General features: G+C 39.4%; 1 long non-coding RNA gene across 1 annotated transcript in view; it reads left to right on the top strand.

Annotated features, from left to right (window-relative positions):
• The first annotated feature begins 332 nt into the window (after positions 1 to 332).
• LOC133388402 (uncharacterized) overlaps positions 333 to 6,000 on the top strand; it is a 31,187-nt gene continuing 25,519 nt past the window's right edge. The window contains exons 1-2 of the long non-coding RNA XR_009763788.1: positions 333 to 696; positions 2,562 to 2,695. This is a non-coding gene — a long non-coding RNA (uncharacterized LOC133388402). The remainder of the gene's footprint in view (positions 697 to 2,561; positions 2,696 to 6,000) is intronic.

Below are 6,000 nucleotides of genomic sequence, written 5' to 3'. Positions count from 1 at the left end.
AAAGAGCTTAGTTCAGCAACATATGTTACTATTTGGGATAGGTATTGGGTCACCAGTACAGGCCATTCTGCTGTTGATGAATTATTTTTGAGCTGATTATGAGTTTCATAGCTAGGTATGCTTTTAGCCGATTTATATAATTCATCAGCTTTTCCTTGGTCTTTGTATAGGGCATCTATGTAGTCTATAAACTCACAAGCACTAAGATCCAAGTGTTTATAAGAGTTCCTTATTAATGAGGAGGACATTGTTGGTAGTATTGTTTCTAGATTTCTAAGAGTCAAAGATTCTATTAATGGTTCTCTGTAGGTAGATTCTAAGGAAGGCATTGAGGTTGCAGTAGATAGGTTATCTATCAATTCTTTTGACTGTAGAGAGGGAGAGGTTGTAAACCCAGTAAGTTGCTCAGCACATTTTAACTCTTCATTTAAGTTAGGACAGGATAGATCTTCTTGCCTCCAGGTCAATAACTTTGTGCTACACAGGGACATATCAAAGTCATCTCCATCCACCCCTGATTTAAAGTCAGATGTTATTGTTGTTACTTTCCTTTCTCCACTTTTAAATTCATTGCTCTCCCTTTTATAAAACTGCGTAATTTCAGTTTGTTTATAGTTAGGGAGAGTCCCACGCCCAGCAGAAGACGCCGGCAGCTCAGTCATGAGAGAAACACCCAACACTCTGCATGCATTTCTAGTAAGCACCATTGTTAATCACCTTAATATTCTTAAAGATCTTGTAAAAGTGAATTAAGTAAGTTAAGTTGCTTTTAAAGTTTAGTAAGATAGTTCTCTATATATATCTTTATGTCCGTGCGCTTGCAGCTATAATTCAGCATTCCTCTCCTTCAGGATAATTAGACTTTGAATTTATCTGCCATGATAAGAGAAAGAAAACTTGCCTCAGCAGCAGTAAGGAATGTCAGCAGCTATACCCTTCTGTGTTGTTCTTTAGTTGTATTTTAGCTGTATTAGTTTATGCTACTGTGGAGTCGTAGATAACACGTCTCCTGCTCAGGGCGCCATTTTTCTCCCTCAAAGTCCATTTAGGCATATCTACATTTTCCACAGAGAAGAATTCATTAAACTTCATCACAATTTTAACTCTGTCATCCAAAGGTCCAGCCAGCTTCCTAGCTGGGTTCCCTCTTCTGATGTATTTAAATAATATTTTATTGTAGGTCTTAATACATGTAGGTATGTACTTCTCTGCTACTACTATTACTACTTTTAGCATGCCTTATTGTCTGCTTGCATTTCTTTGCCAAAGTCTTTTTTTTTTGTAGGAAGCATTCACAGTTTCTTGCCTCTAATAGCTTCCTTGACTCTGTTTATTAATCACACTGTCCTCTTTTTGTACTTGTGTTTTCCTGATCTGCAGCATACATGCTGAATCTACCTGATCTATTATTGTGAATAACCCCCAAGCGTTCTGGGAAGATTTGACCCTCTTGATTTTCTCTTTCAATTTCCTTTCTACCAATCCCTTTATTTTCCTTCATACAATTGTCTGGCAAATCTGTAGACATGAGTTCTCAAACAACACAGAAATCAAGTGCTTAAAATGGCATCTGCAGAAGGTGTGTCTCTGTGTATTGGCAATTAAATTATTCCTTTATGTCGGCAAACTAAAGAAGAAAATGGGGAAATACTCCTTAAGGTCAAGGGCAGAGCTACTAAACCAAATCCTTCTATATCCCACATTAGAACTCTGTCCTCTAGGCCCCAATGCTTGTCAAAATGGGCAAAAGTCCGATCAAGGTTTCATTTTTCTTATAAATGTTGGGGTGATAAAGAACAATATTTTAAATGGAGGTTTTCATTTCAGAGTTTCTTTGTCTCAGTAGGAAAGCTAAAAAGTCTCCTTGGAGTTTAATGCTACCCTGCCAGGGCCACACTATCGTTAGTAAATGAGGCAGCAGCCTCAGGTGGCCAATGCTAGGAGATAGGAAGCAGTGAGGTGGTGTTAAGACAACAGAGCTATATGTTCCTCATGGCCTACTCTGTGTCCCCTTAGTTAGCCTGCTGTCCATAGGTGCTGTGGAGAATGCTATCCCATTGTCAATGCTGAGGTAAGATTCAATTGCCAGTTTATGTATGTGGCGTTAGTAGGGGGATGTCATCTTGTCCTTCTCAAGTAGCAAAATGTCTTGGGACAGCCCTGTATCTTGTGTATAGATTAACTCAGGAATGTTCCAGGATTAACTTCACTGGGAAATGCATTTCCTTGGAGAATTCTCTAGAGCCTTGATAAGAAGAGCTGTCAGTAAAGTCATCTTTTTGCTGCAAGGTTCTGCAGAGGTGAACCTTTGTCACAAGACCAGGTTTTTCTGCCAGTATAACTAGATGTAATTAATTCCAAAACACAGGCCAAAGGAGACGTGCATGAAAATGTTGTAGGAGCCACTTGGCACTGGACCACTCAACTAATCTGGAATAATATTACTCACTTCTGAAATTGTGTTACTATGCTTCACGTTCCATAAAGGAACAATATTATTCCCAGTGTTTACACCAATGTAATGGGGTTTTTGGATGTATGTGTTTTTGGTTTGTCACTAGGATGTGCACCCACCATAATCTTCCTATGAGTGTGTCAACCAGCATGAGAAAGAAATGAGAAGATAAATTTGGATATATACTCACTTTGAATATACACCATACAAACACCCAAAAATGGATTCACTGGGTATGCTGTGAGTATTCATTTTTGTTTTCTACATTACTTATGTCACGCCTTTAATCGTTTCCCTGTCACCTGCCCTCCAAAAGCCCAGTTACTGCAAGCCTATTTCATTTATTGCAGGAAATATGCAAGCAAAGAAAAACTAAGATAAATGCTTCAAAAATACTAGGAGAGTGGTGTGGCAAAGTCCAGGACAACCAGCTTCAAGCAAATCAGAAATATTCACATTTATAGCATCATTTGATATCCCACCAGGGCATCCTAGTCCCCATATCCACACTGAACTTGGGTGGTTCCTGTCATAGTGGTCCCCACTTTTCTCTCATCCTATTATTTTGCCATGGCCACCACCTTCATCTCCTCAGCACTTAACACCAGCTGGCACTGAATGCACAAGCTCCTGCCACCATCCTCCTCTGTACCAGCCAGTACTCAGTGTGCAATCTGCAGCTACCTGCCATTGGTTCATCTTTGTCCCTTCTAACCCAGGCTTATCTGAGTCTGTAGTGGGAACAGCAGGTCCCATGCTCCATACCCAGCTGGCATTGGGAAGGACTAGGAAGCATCGTTGAGGAAGTGGACATTTGTATGTTCAGCATTAATTGGTTCTGGGAAGTGAAGGGATAGGAAGGGAAGGGAAGGGAAGAGAAGAGAAGAGAGAAGGCTGCAGCAATAGCAGAGATCAGAGGAGCAGCAATGGCAGTCCACGATGGGTCCCTTCTGGAAAAAGGTTTTCCTCATCGGTGGCCTTTCGGCTGTTTTTCAACTTTCCACCTCAGGCCCTTCTGTCTGTTCCTTCTCTTGGTCTGTCTGTCTCCAGATTCCCATCTCCCAATCTGCTATTCCTAGGGAATTTTGTCCTGGTATCTTCTCTGGGGTCCCTGTGCCCATCAATTCCTCCTGGTTTTTAGAGTCCCTTTTGACCTGTCTTCTCCTGCTTGCCCCTCTCAGCCATGTCACAATTTGCTGGAAATGGAAACCAGCTATAACTCTTAATTTCTGGGCCTGCAAACACTTCCAATATTTAGTTATTTAGTAGACAAATATTTCAGAATATTATTAAATTTATATCCCACCCTTCCTCTTAGCAGGAGCCCAGAGCAGCAAACAAAAACACTCTAAAACATCATAAAAAAGACATTAAAATATATTAAAACAAAACATCCTTAAAAATATATTAAACTAAACATCTTTAAAAACATCTTTTTTAAAAAAGGTTTAAAAATGTCATAACAAGCAGTTCCAACACAGACGCAGACTGGGATAAGGTCTCTACTTAAAAGGCTTGTTGAAAGAGGAAGATCTTCAGTAGGCGTTGAAAAGATAACAGAGATGGTGCCTGTCTAATATTTAAGAGGAGGGAATTCCAAAGGGTAGGTGCCACAACACTAAAGGTCCACTTCCTATGTTGTGCGGAACGGACCTCCTGATAACATGATCTCTGCAGGAGGCCCTCACCTGCAGAGCATAGTGATCGACTGGGAATATAAGGGGTAAGACTATCTTTCAGGTATTCTGGTCCCAAGTTGTATAGAGCTTTGTACACCAAAAGCAGAATCTTGAACTTAGCCCGGTAGCTAATGGGCAGAATACGATCTCCGCATAGTCTTTTTTTTTTGTCAGGGGTGAAGGAGTTAAAAAGAAAAACAATGCAGAGTTAGAAAATGGATAGAAGAAAATGGCACCCCCTCTGTAATCTGCTGCCCAAAGTCACTGCTTCACAACACTAGTTCATAATGAGGCTGGTATTTCTAGTGGAAGGAAATTTAAGGGTACTGGAAACTATCTTATCTAGCTTGCCTTGCTTGAAAATATGGTTGCATGGGGTTAAAATGTGAGGAGGAAAGAGGAAGCCCCTCAGAGGTTCATTAAGAATGTAGAGGACCCTCAAGAAATTAAAATATTAAGATGAGAACTATCGTCTATTTTTGGGAATGTTTTCCTTTCAGGAACTATCTCCAAAACTGGTAATCAGCTTAACAAGATGAGGAAGAGACTCTTGACGATCAATTGCTCCTTGCAAGTGAAGTAGTTCAAAATAATTGTATATGTTTGGGGGCTCCTCAGTGTAATTGCATGATACCAAAAGAGTCAAGTATATTTAAGAGATAGTCTTGCCTGCTCTGTAGTATACAAGCAATAAATGCCTGTAGAGGCTGATTAATCACTGATGTGGCACCAAGGAGTCTAATCCATCTCAAAAGTCTTTTATTACAACCATCCTGCTATGCAGCAGGAATTGTTGTTATTTAATACAAGAACCTTGTAACAAAACAGGAAATACATTTTCATATTTCAGAAAATGTTAAACTAGCAAGGCTGTGCTGTCATCTTAAGCATATTTCCAATGTGCAATTTCATAGCACATGGCAAAGTGAAAGAAGCAGATGGAAACAATTCAAGTTTCAGGAGCTGGGGAAATCATATTGGGAAATATTACTAAAGTAGTAAACTAAGCAGTTATTTGCTTTGCTTCCTCAAACACGAAGAGGAACTTTGACTTCTTATTTCAGTACCAGCCACAATAACAACTGATATGTAGAACATGGGACCCCAACAAATGGTGGTTTCTGGGGCACAATTTCAAGTTTTCATCAGGGAACAAAAGACCTCGGGGTCAGCAAGATACAAAGCAAGGTTTAAAGGTCAGATCTTAGATCTTAATAAAGGTCTATTATTAGATATAATTCATATTAACTTGCATAGCAGTGTATTTGTTATAGATGCTTTTTTAATGCCTCATAATATCCAGAAACACTGGTGCTCTTTAGTATGGGGATGTTTAGAAAAAGATAAGTGGGAGATATGATTGAAGTGTATAAAATTACGTATGGTATAGATCAGGGGTTGCTGATCTGTGGCCCTCCAAGTTGTTGTTGGACTCCCAAAAGTCAGAGATAATGGTCCAACAACTTCTGGAGGGCCACAATTTAATCACCCATGGTGTAGAGAAAGCAGATAGAGATGTTTTTCTGTCTCTCATAATACTAGAACCGAGTCACTCAGTGAAGCTGAATAGTCAAAGATTCAGGACAGATAAGAAATAGTAGTTCTTCACACAATGTGGTGTGAACAAAAACATGTTTCTTCTAAAGATGGTACTTTACTACAAAATGTGAATTTATCATCTAAAAACAAAGAAGGTCAATTGGTAACATAAATGTTGCAGCCCTACTTTGATTGGACATTGGATTCTACATTAACATAAACAAATCTCTTTAGCAAAGTTAATGAGATCCAGGAACAGGCTTTTTTCACAGGACAGACCTATTTGCATGGGTAAGACTTTTTTTAAAATGAGGGTGCAGTGAAGCA

Source organism: Rhineura floridana, chromosome 7 (genome assembly GCF_030035675.1).
Source record: "Rhineura floridana isolate rRhiFlo1 chromosome 7, rRhiFlo1.hap2, whole genome shotgun sequence".
NCBI classification, from domain to species: domain Eukaryota; kingdom Metazoa; phylum Chordata; class Lepidosauria; order Squamata; family Rhineuridae; genus Rhineura; species Rhineura floridana.
This window is presented reverse-complemented; position numbering and strand designations above follow the sequence as displayed.